Source organism: Lonchura striata, chromosome 3, assembly GCF_050655825.1.
Source record: "Lonchura striata isolate lonStrDom1 chromosome 3, ASM5065582v1, whole genome shotgun sequence".
Taxonomy (NCBI): Eukaryota; Metazoa; Chordata; class Aves; order Passeriformes; family Estrildidae; genus Lonchura; species Lonchura striata.
This window is the reverse complement of record NC_140705.1, coordinates 107,173,965-107,185,745: the sequence shown is the minus strand read 5'-3', so window position 1 is coordinate 107,185,745 and position 11,781 is coordinate 107,173,965. Positions and strand designations below refer to the sequence as shown.

The 11,781-nt window shown below is 42.8% G+C and overlaps 1 protein-coding gene across 2 annotated transcripts in view; it reads right to left on the bottom strand.

Moving 5' to 3' along the window:
- The window catches only part of DISP1 (dispatched RND transporter family member 1), an 84,989-nt gene extending 84,684 nt beyond the window's left edge, over positions 1-305 (bottom strand). Inside the window, exon 1 of one of the 2 annotated variants that reach the window (XM_021552416.2) lies at positions 146-305. The gene's annotated coding sequence lies outside the window, so the exon portion shown is untranslated. The remainder of the gene's footprint in view (positions 1-145) is intronic. The other variant, XM_085577164.1, reaches the window with a different exon arrangement.
- Positions 306-11,781: the final 11,476 nt, after the last annotated feature.

The following is an 11,781-nucleotide window of genomic DNA, read 5'->3' as shown; positions in this document are numbered from 1 at the left end:
GTTCCTCCCCCGCTACACGAGCGCGGAGCCGCCGCCGCCGCCGCCGCCTCCTCCTCCTCCCCGGCGCCGCCGGCCCGACCTGGTACCTCGGCGGCGCGGAGAGCCCGCCCCGCGGGGCCCGCCCGCCCCGGCGGGCTCCTCTCACCTCGCGACCGGCGGCGGGACCCGGGAGGCGGCGGCTGCCCGTCGTCGCGGGCCGGGCGGCGGCAGGAAGCGAAAGGCGGCCGCGGCGTCCCCACCGTGGCGCAGTTACCATGGGACGGACGCCCTCTCCCGCTCCCTCCGGAAGTCACCGCCGGCGGGGAGGGGAAGGCGGGACGGCCAGCGCCGCCATCTTGAGCGTGGCGCCCGGCCCGGCTCCCGCCGGCCGCCATCTTGAGCGCGGCGTGAGGGCTCGCCCCGCTTCTCGCAGCCCGCCCGGCTCCCGCCGGCCGCCATCTTGAGCGCGGCGTGAAGGCTCGCCCCGCTTCTCGCAGCCCGCCCGGCTCCCGCCGGCCGCCATCTCGAGCGCGGCGTGAGGGCTCGCCCCGCCTCTCGCAGCCCGCCCGGCTCCTGCGGCAGCGGCTGCCATGGACGGAGCGTGTCCAAAGCTCCCCAAAGAACCGCAGTGTGATAGACACGCTTTCAAAGTGTAGCGAACCTGTGGGAAAATCGTGTCTGGAGTTGAAATGATACCCCTTTAGTCTGAGGGGATTACACACCGCGAAGGTCACGGTGGCCCCAGTCAGTTTCATCCTAGGCAGTGGCACAGATCAGAGTCCATGCGATAGGCCACCCTTCATCGCTAAAAACATGTCAATACGTGAAATTGCACAGAGGAAACAACATGATCTATACAGATGAACCTGGTGCTGAATTTTTGAATTCCTAGGAAAAGCTTGCTCCAGACATAGTTAAGCCAATTTGTGCATAGGCTTCAGTTTTTAATTACATGGTTGCATACTTTTCTGTCCCAAAAGGTGCCATTCTTACTTCACGCACAGAATGGGCCAAAACACAGATGCGGAGTTTCCTAACCTTTGAGTGCTTCCTTTTGCAGTTGGAATAAAAATGCGCCTTTGTAATGTTTAAAACCATAGTAACACACGGGATAATCTGCAGTGATCCCCTGCACATGATGAGCTGCTTCACTTTCATCTCCTCCTGAGGTTAATTGGCTCTCTAAAAACCCTTCTGAGGCATGTGAAACACCCGGGTCAGGCTGCTGATGGTTTGAGAGCCGCAGCCCGAGTCTGACTCCAATCCCCTCCTTCCCTGCTAATTCTCCCTTTGGAGTTCCTTTGGAGTGGTTTTTATTGAGAGCTCATTGCAATCTCCAGTTCTGACCCAGGCCTTCTCCTGAGCGCCATTGCGGTGTCTCCTCCATCAGCCCAAGGGTTTGCCTTTGGTCAGATGGGGCAGAGCCAGAGCGTGAAATGTTGTGAAAGTTGGTGTTTCTAACACTGTCACCTTTGGGACTAGAACTGCACTCAAGGAGTGCTGCGAATTCTGGAGCATATGAATTCTGGAGGAGATTTTTCTATGAAGCAACATGACCAAGTGAGAGAGGGAAAGCTCCATCTCTCCCATCTGCAAAGGGACTTTGCTGCCAGCCCTAGTCACTCAATAAATATGTTCTGCCACTTTGCCTCTGATTTTACCAATTTCTTCCATAGACTGAAGAAACAATTGAGCCATGCAAGAAAACTTCTGTAATTCCTGGGATTCTTTTCTTTCTTTCTTTCTTTCCTTTTTTCCCCCACAGAATAGATTACTGGCTATCATTTATGTAGTGGTCCTCCACTGAAGTACAACATCAATAAATTTCCACACCTCAGCTCTTATCTTTCAGTGCCATCTAGTGCCCATTCATGGAAGAGATGGTGTAATTAATCAAATTTCTCCTCATCAGATCGATTTGTTACAATTAATGCATTTTGGAAATTGATAGATGACACCGGTAGAAGGTATATTAATACAATATTTCTCTATATAAATCTAGCAATATATAAATTCATATTTTTATTTTATGGCACCAAATTCTGACACAGATCTCTTTTACATTAATTAAATTAAAATCAATAGCACTCACAAATCAAACATATGTATATATATCAGTTATTTACTTTGGGCTATGCTGTTCTCTGTATTTAATTAGATTGCTTTTGGAAATAGGGTCTCATAAAAAAAAAATACTGAAATAATTTATCACCTCACTTCATTTTTAGCTCTACTAAAAAAGTGTAGCGCCCCCCCCCCCCCCCCCCCCCAGATCTGAGCCAAATCACAATTTCATATACAAAGTACATCTCCAAGGCTTGGAGTAACATGGAGTAACAGGTTTTTCTATCCATCTACAGAAAGGAGCAAGGTGATTTTTGAGGAAGAGATAAGATTAAGATGTTATCCAGATGAAGGGTTATCCAGAGATCATCTGACTCCAAGTTGTTATCCTTTATCCCTTCATACCTTTCTTTACAGTGATGGCTAGTTATTATTCTCATCAGCAGTGACAAAGTTCTTAACCTTGAAACACCCTTGGCTGTCTTTTACTGTAACACATAAACTTAGGATGCACATGAGGGAGTTATGTCACCTCCCCTTATTACTGCAAAGAAAGCATTAATGGCCAGTACAGATAATTCCCCCTTGAAGATCTCAGATTCTAAATTAAGATGCCAACTGTGGGTAGCAAAGACAACAAAAGGAAAATTAATTTGGAATTCTATACAATAGTCTTGTGTGTATTCAGATCCTTGTTTATATGTAACAAATCTTACCTTTCCTACCTAGCCATGAAAGAACTGGAAAGTCACTGTTCCCTGAATTGGTCAAGCTAAAGAGGAAACAAAACAAGGTGCTCAGCTGCTTTCATTCTAGTAAAAATCTAATTTAATTAGAGCAATTTCAGATCACAATTCTGACAGCTGTGTTTATCACACTTTCTTCAAAGGATAGAAATTAGCATTGACTGACATTAGCATCAAAGCTTATTTATTCACCCGCCCACATCCTAGCAGCCTTTCTGAGTTTGTCTGTTTGTTTAGCACTTTAATAACACCACAGTAAATAAGATTTCATTTCAGAGAGTGTGTGTTTTTTGTCAAAGCATTTAGTACAGACTTGTTGGAATGCTACAGTAGAGCCTCTCGTAGCAGGTTTGATGAAAGAGCACTGGGTGTTCTCCAGAAAAAGCATTTTAAATGGTTAACAAGGACATAGCCTGGGACCCAGCTTTGCTTTTTCTTTCTTTTTTGTAAACAACTAGAAAATATCTGTCTTTCAGCAGTAGCCAGAGACAACCTGTCAATCCTTAAGCTGCAGAAGACTGCCCAACTCTGCCAAAAGCTTGGATGGGGTGGAAATGGAGCCTCCTGTGAATATAACCCAGACAGAAATTGCTGACCACAGGCCTCTTCTGTTATTCTTTGCTTCCTTATGAAATCAGGAGAAAGACAAACACAGCTCTTCAAGCAAAGGGGCAGTGTGGGCATTTTCTGCCTTGCAGTGAAACATCAAAACTAATGAGGGAAATAGCTGTTCCTTCCCAAGGTTTATCATGTACAGTCAGGGGAAACAGTAGTTTCCCCTAGACAGTGCTAGCAGTCTTAGCTGAAACAAAAAAATCAGAGCCCTCACTGAAAGATGTCATTCAGAACACGAACAAGGAACAGCATACCTGTAAAAGTTCTCTCTCCAGTGGGTATAAGATTCTAAAGAGAAGTCAAATTAAAAAAATAAAATAAAAACAAAACAAAGAAAACACAGAGAGTTACTAATGGAAACACTGCTTTGACCACAGAATAAGTTTCTCAAATCCTGGGACTTAATATGCAACAGAATTAAAATAAAACAACAGCTCTGTGTGGAAATCATTTCAGTTTTGGTATTTCATCCAGCAGTGCAGACAGGCCTGTGGATTGTGCTATCTTAGCTGGGGCACTTATTGAGTCTGACCACTGGTTTATACAGCAGGAGCTGAAAAGTGACAAATTCAACTCTCCAATTCTGAAATTAGGGAAAAGCAGGAATGCAAAGGAAATGAGACACTCAGCAGCTGTTTGGCAAGAGACAGAGATGAAAAATTCACAACTTTCAATCACTCACAGTACATATTATGCAGAAAAAGACTGAGCTTCTAGTTTTGCTTTGGAGGTTTTGTCATTTCCAATCTTTCCTGTGAGACTCAAGCATGGCTTATGGGGGCAATTTGCATGTGGATGAATGAAATGTCTGCTTTCAGTGATTGTATTTCTGTCTTGGTTTTCCCTAGCTGAGAGAGAAAACAGCTTTGGGGAGGATATGTTACCCTTCTAAATATCCCCATGCTGTAAACCATTGCAGTCAGACTGACTTAAGGATAAAAAAAAAAAAAAAAAAAAAAAAAAAAAAAGAGGAAAAAGGTAAGGAGGCAACAGTGCTAACACTGTAACAGTGATTTTTATTTTCAACTGACAGCCTAGCGGCTGGAAAATTTTGTTTATTCTGTTTAGCTAGCCAGAAACCACACAGGGTCATGTAAACCCAAATTTTGGGCATGCTTTTTCTCAACTACCATGAAAATGTCAGGCAAAAGCATAATTTAAATATCCATTCAAAACATGTCCAGAAAACTTGTCTTGCATAGTACTTTACACAATCCAGTGGTTCCCCTCCCTTTCTTCAGGCATACCAGCAAACAAAAATGTCTAACCAAGAGTTTAGGACAATATTAAGTATCTCATAGGAGATTACTGCAGCAGCATATTAACTAGGATAAAAGTATTGTTATTTTATTAGATTAGTTGATCTATAAAGAAAACCTACCTTCTTTATGAATACTTACTAACAATGTTATCTGCAACAAAAAAGTGGAACCTGGAGTGCAAGAATTAAGAAAATCACTGTTTTTAATGTTCAACTACTTGCTTTGCTGAATATAGGTAAATTTTACACATTTCCAGTTAGCCAAAGTTCTTTTTGTTTCCACTTGGTTACTTTGATGAGTGATAAAAAAAAATCTGCATTTGCCCAGAATGAAAGAAGATTCTGCAGGCTGGTTTAGGGACATGAGGATATTGAATTCCTTTGTAATGGCCCAAGCAAGAAGTTTTCCATGTTCAGGAGTCATCAGCTAATGACAGCTCCAAGACCCATGCATCAGAAAATAAGAGCTTCAGTTAATGGCAATCAGATTATGACCTCCAGTGATCCCTTTAGCTTAAATCACCCAGGTCATGTTCTTCCTCACAAAACTCCCTTTCTCTTCCATGACCGTGTTTTTTTCTCTACTGCAAGTGGGTAAGAATTCACTCCTGGCCTATAAAGTTACTTTAATCAGAGATATATTGGAACAGCAACAATCAGTGTTTAGTTGTTGAGACACTTTTTGGGTCACATTCTGAAACTTCATTAATATTTGCAAAAGCACATTGTGAGAAACCCATTGTATTCTTTATTGATTTTCAACACTGTACCCCAAGATGTCCTTTGTCACTCAAAAAAGTCCATGTCATTTTTCTCAGAGCTTTCTCCAATATCTCCATGTTCCTGAAGATAAACCAGTAAAACATTTACTAGATAAAAGGCAACTAACGTAGTTGACTTCTGTTAGGAGCACTTAAAAAATTATAATTGTCCTGGTGCTTCCACTTACCTTGCACTGAGATGCTATCACATAAGGCTGTTTTATGGCTGTAGCTTACATGGTGAATAGTGACAAGACGTTTGCAGTATCAGAAGCCACAAAACACTATTAAAATAAATCTTGAAAAGCAACAGCGTGGAAACACCATCAGCAAATCTGCTGTTACGTTTTAGAAACGAACTAGTTTTGCTTTAGCAGCAAAGAGCTGCAAGAAGTTGTATTAGAGCAGGGAGGGTGAGCTGCAGTCGCCTCTGGCTCATATTTCAAGAGTCCCAACTCCTGTGCTACCCTTTTCCTCTCAAGTTACTCCCTCCACTAAGCAAGCCTGCTGTTAAATAGGTTTATGTTCAAAGGTTCAAATTTAGGTCTTGATAAAGAGAAATAAGAATAGAATTCGATAGAGAAGAATCAAGCTCAAGGGAAAGATCTCAGAATATGCTCCCAGAGCTGAGGTCCTGTTCTAAAATTCAGCTATATCATGCCTAGAACTTGGAAAACTCCACTACCAGCTTTAGATACTGCTTTTCCAAAGCAGACTTTCACTTTAAAGCACAAACTGGCACAAGCTTACACTTCAGGCTTTCAGGGAAGTTGTGTTGCACTGAAATTGCAAGAGCCCATGTGTGATTCTTCTCTAAAGTTAAAGTGGCTAACTAAAACTTCAAATACAGAGGCAGACAGTTTCAAGTTTCAACAACTTTGGGACTCCTTCACTGATAGGAAATGAAAACTGAATTTAAAATTACAAAGTCTGTAATCTGTTACCTTCACATTTTAAAAAAGATAATCCTATCTTTTCTGTAGAATTTTATTGCTAGAAAAACTCCGCCACACATTCCATGCATCCTTAGTTACAAAATTTCACCCAGCTGATCATTCACAAGGTGTTTTCTCAAGAGGTCCTGGGACTTACCTTGGATCAGCTGAATGCCCTGTACAGCACCATTGTTGCAGTCATCAGTAACCAGTCTAGCAGCATAACAAAGCAGGGCAGGTTGTTTTCTTACTGGCAGGAATAAGTAAAGGATAATTGGAGTTGCCTTACATTATCCCGACAGCAAACACCACTAATAGAACCAGGAGTGTTGCAACAGAACCACACATTTTAGGGACTTTCAGAGAACTGGTGACAGGAAAAAGGTTTAGAGGTGAAAAAGGTTTTGTGAAGAGTTTTGTGTCATCTACATTCCAAAAGGGTCTTTGTGGTTAGACAAAGTTAATCCTGTACATCAAAAAACCCTCACCTAACTTTTGGATCAGGCTGAATTTGGGATATTGCCTATTGCAAAGATGCGCATAAAGGCTCAACTATTTTTTATTTCATGTGGAAGAGGTTGCCTGACATAAGATCATCAGAGCTGCTGGGTTGATTGTTTTTCACCTGGGGAGAATGGCTCTGTAGTATGTAAGGACCCTTCTCTGCACAGCCATTGTGGTTGTCCTCTTAAGCTTTCTTCCCACACCATGTCCAGTTTTTTTGTCATGGCTGTTGCTGAGGAATGGCACCCCTGCCTCTTCCTGGGCACCATCCTGCTGGGGAACCCTGTGGCTCTCCCAACACTGACTTGGACAGGTGCCAGTGACAGCAGAGTGTCCAGGAGCCCCAGGAAGGCCTCATTTGCAGTGCAAGGTTAGAACACAGCGAGTTTAACTTAACATTCCAATGTTGTTCAAGGAAAGTGGAAATGAGGGGAATAGACAAACATTTATTTATGGCAATCTTGTATCTCACAGGGTGATAGATTTTCATGGCTATACTGAGATTACTTTCCTACAGCCACATTGATTTCCACGGAATAATTTCTTATTTGTATTCCTGTAATCAGGCCAGGAAGAATCAAATGTTCCATTTAAACTTTTTTTTTTTTTTCATTCAGTGATAAATTTTTCATGCTCTTCTAGATGTGAGTTCTGGAATAACTGTAAATGAGTAAAATAAAATTGTGAGGGAAGAGAAAAGAAAAAGATCTGCTTTATTTATACCAACTCATTTGCACTAAAATCAGTCATGTCTGAGGCTGGTTTTTGCAGCATGCAGGGGGAGCTTTTTCAGGCCAGGTCCCTCAGCAGTTCTCAGTGCATACCCAGCACTGGGTTCAAAACTTTTCATTGGCATTCGAGAATCTGTTAAATTTATCACATTTTATTAGTATTTATTAACAATTTGCAAAATCAGTTGTTCCTGCACTCTAACTATGCATTATTTACCTTATCCAAAACAAAAGCTGGACACAGGAAATCCTAGGGAAGGTTTCCTCCTATAGCTCCATTTAAAACTGCAGCCCTAGTGCAGGTTTCAATCTAATGCACTATTTTTCCTTGAAACATGCCTGCACATATATCCCAACTCTGTGTGGCAGTGAGGAGCAGTCTGAAGGTTATTGCTGTAGCTGTGGAATATCAATACCTCCATGGCCACAAATGCAATTTCTATTTGTTTCTTAAAGCACCTAAACCCACTTAATTATTATTTCTGTTGTAGTTATCCCCAGATGATATTAAAAACAGGCAAAGTGCATCTGTTGGGTAGAAAGAGCCAAGTCTGTATAAATTGTAAATCAGAACTCCCCACAACTGAACAAGCATAGGGGCACACAATTATTTCTGTCTCGGAATTCATGCAGTGGGTAGATGCCCTTGGTTACCTCCACAGGCTGTGCTGCCCATGTGCACTTGGTCAGGATGTTCTCTGAACTGATGGAGGGGAAAAGGTGAAACCCAGTGACAGTCCTTGGTGGCTCATTTCAGACATGTCACTCAGTAGCTCTGTCATATTTACCTGAAACTCTCTCCAGAAAGTGTTTTCTTACCAAGATTTTTTCTTTCAGCAGGAGAGGGAAGCTATTGTGGAAGCTGCAGGGAGATTTTTTATCTGCCTTGCCAGTAGGAAGGCTTTTCCATTAATAGTTACAGCATGGAGGTTTTTAAAGATGTGTTGCCAGAAGCAAATGGTTTGAATTTTAATGTGTGGCTTTGAGTTCAACATTTTCCCCTTTCTCTGTTCATTAATTTCCTCTTATATTCCCAAGGATCTACCATGTATTACAGTACTTTTCACAGGAATTCATGTAATCTGATTTTAAGCTTTATGTGGATTCTTTTTCTGGTCAATTCATTAATACTTAAAAGTTTCTGCAGTTTGAAATACAGGAGCAAGAAAGTCCTTAGTCAGGCTGACTAAACCTAGTGATACATGGCTCTAATTTAACAAACCTGTCAAGAATTACTTGATCTTTCTTGGTCCACCCTTGATTAGAATCATCGTGTTCTGATTTTTCTGCAAGTGCTTTCTGCCACACTCGTCTAACTGTGAAGGTTGCACAAACTTCATACCATACCTAACATACTGATTGCTGTCTACCTGTGTGATAGCCATGGTTTCTGCTGTTTTCATCCACAAAAGCTGCATCTGGGTATGCAAAAGATCCTTTGTGGGTATTGTAAAATGTACCCTTTGGAAAAAGCTGGTGGGCTGATACTATGCAGTGTAGTCTGAATTGTATTGATAGAGTTTATATCATTTGAACAAAAGATAATTTTACAAATCATCAAGGGTTTTAAGTCCTGGTGATAATCCTGTCAGACACCACCACTAAATATTAAAAGGAGAAAAAATAGCAAAGTTCCAGCTTTGTTGCTTGAGTAGTGATTGCATTCCAGTTAATCCATCCTTAAAGTAAGTTAATAAATCGTATTAAAATTTAAAAAAAAAGGAAAGAAATAACTTTAACTTCCTAAGGAATTAAGTGGTCGCAATTCAAGCTGTCCCAAATCAGAGATACAGACTCAACTATGAACTACGGAAACAAGAAGAAAGCTTTAATTTTGAGCATAAAACCGAGTTAATCTGTGAAGTTGCACCAAACACAGTTCTGTACCATTCAGCTTGCAATATGATCTGCCACTTCACAAAGAAAAAAACCTGTAGCTTATTTTAATTATCTCAGACTGACCAGATTTAGCTAATATATTATTCTTTAATCCCACCATGGGTGGCAGGTTTTGATAGAATAGTGTATGCAACAGCCATACAGAGATCTGAATTTGGAAAGACCCAGCTCTTGGAGATACATCACCTGTATCCTTTTGCCAGTTTGTCAAACCAACAAGACAAAAATGGCAAAGTTCCGTGTTCTATCCCACAGATTCACAACTCCATGACTGAGCTCTCCAGACAAAAGGCTCACATCAACCTCACTTGTGTCATATTAAATATGGTTATTAGAAGACTCACTTGATGGGCTTTGTAAATACCACAGTTCCTGTATTTGTGACCGTCTCCATTTTTAATACTGATGTTTTCCTGAGTGGAGATTTCTTGTCATATTCGTGATTTTTTCTAAACATCCACAGCTAAAGCTCCTGTTTCCTGCTGCAGTCCTGATCTGCAAATGCTGCTTGTGTCCCATCATTTAGATGTTGTGTGCACAGGGCACTGCTGTTATGGTTTACAGAGGACTGTCATGATTTATCCCTGCTTGGCAGCTCAGCACCACACAGCCACTCACTTCCTAGCCCTGGGGGAGAGAACTGGAAAGGTAAAACACTGGTGGGTTGAGATAAAAGCAGTTTAACTAAATTAAGACAAAACAAAAACCAAAACCAAATAAATAAAAAAAAACAAAACAACACGAGGAAGAGGGAGAAAAAGAAGTCCAAACCCAAGAAAAACAACAAACTGATGCCCAGCCAGTTTCTGAGCCACGGGAGCCCCTGCCAACCTCCATCCCCGTGGTTTGATTGCTGAGCATGGCATCATATGCTGTGGGAAACCTCTCTGGTCACTGGGGGTCAGTGCCCCCACAGCCTCCTGTGCACCCCCAGCCCACTGAGGCACGCAGGCAGGGCAGTGTGCAGAGGAGAGAAGCCCTTGGTTCACATTTCCAGCTGCCCAAGACCTCACTGCCCACCTCACAGCCTTTTCCCCACAGCCATGAGCAGGCGGCTGATGGGCACAGCTTTGGCCAGCAGTGGCTCCGTCTTGGGGCTGCCAGGAACGGGCTCTGGCCAGCTTGAGGGCGGCAGCTGCTGCTCACAGAAGCTGCAGCCTTCCCGATTCAAATCCTTGCCATAGAACCCCAGAGAAACCCCACAGAGATGTACACAGCATCTTCTTCCCAAAGGGCAGATGCCCTGGAGGGGCTGCCAGTCCCTGGGACAGAGCAGCTGCTTGGGACACACGGCAAGAGATTGTCTGTGTTTGTCAGTTCTCCTGCTCCATGGCTTTGGCAGTGTCGATGGAGGGATAGCTGCTTTCCTGGTCACAGAGCATGCACAGGCTCCTGGATGTGCCCCTGTCAGTAATTACAGAGATGTTCCACATAAAATGATGTAGAAGGTGTAACTTTTGACACCTCTTCCCATTTTGAAGCTGCAGTGCTGTTCCTGGGTGCGCACTGTCTGTGCTGGGCAGCTGAGTGGAAAAACTGCAGGAAAACACGAGCTTTGCTGCCCCTTGGTGGCCATCACTCCAGCAGGGTCCTGTGGGAATTTTCGAGAGGGCTCTGCTGGTGCTGTTGTGCAGTTTTTGACAATGTTTGGGGAGAAGGTATTGACTAAACTGCGCTGACAGAAACTGGGGAAGCACAGCCAGCAGACAAGAGGGTCCAAGTGTCACAAGGACAAGGTTCCTGACCTTCAGATTTGAGAGCAATTCAACAAAGCAAGGGCAGCATTATATCCAGGGCCCTCTACATGGACATTGCAAACAAATCCTTTTTTGGGAAACCCCGACAGAAAGATTGGAGGCATGAAACAAAATTATTAAAGACCACCACATGGCTCGGAGAGACAGATGGGACTCCTACACACAGCAGCAGATGCATGTCTGGTTCAGATAGGGAAGACTGAGCCTGCTGTGCTAGTGAGGCATCATCCAGAATATCAGAAGTTATTCCCAAATAACCCCCTTCACACAATGTACAGAATATCCCACAATGTCACAGACCTCAGCAAGTACTGAGATTTTATACAGCTGTAAAAATTCTGCCTAATTACTTTCTTTTTTCTAAACAGGAATTTGGGAAGCCCATCTTCTCTCTTTGTGCCCCAGGACTTGACATGCTTCACTGTAGCTACTACTTCCATAAGCACCTAATTCATGGATCTTTGTTATTTAAGTCCTCCTTTAAACAAGGATTAAGGATTCCCTATAATAATAAAGTTGCATTAAATTG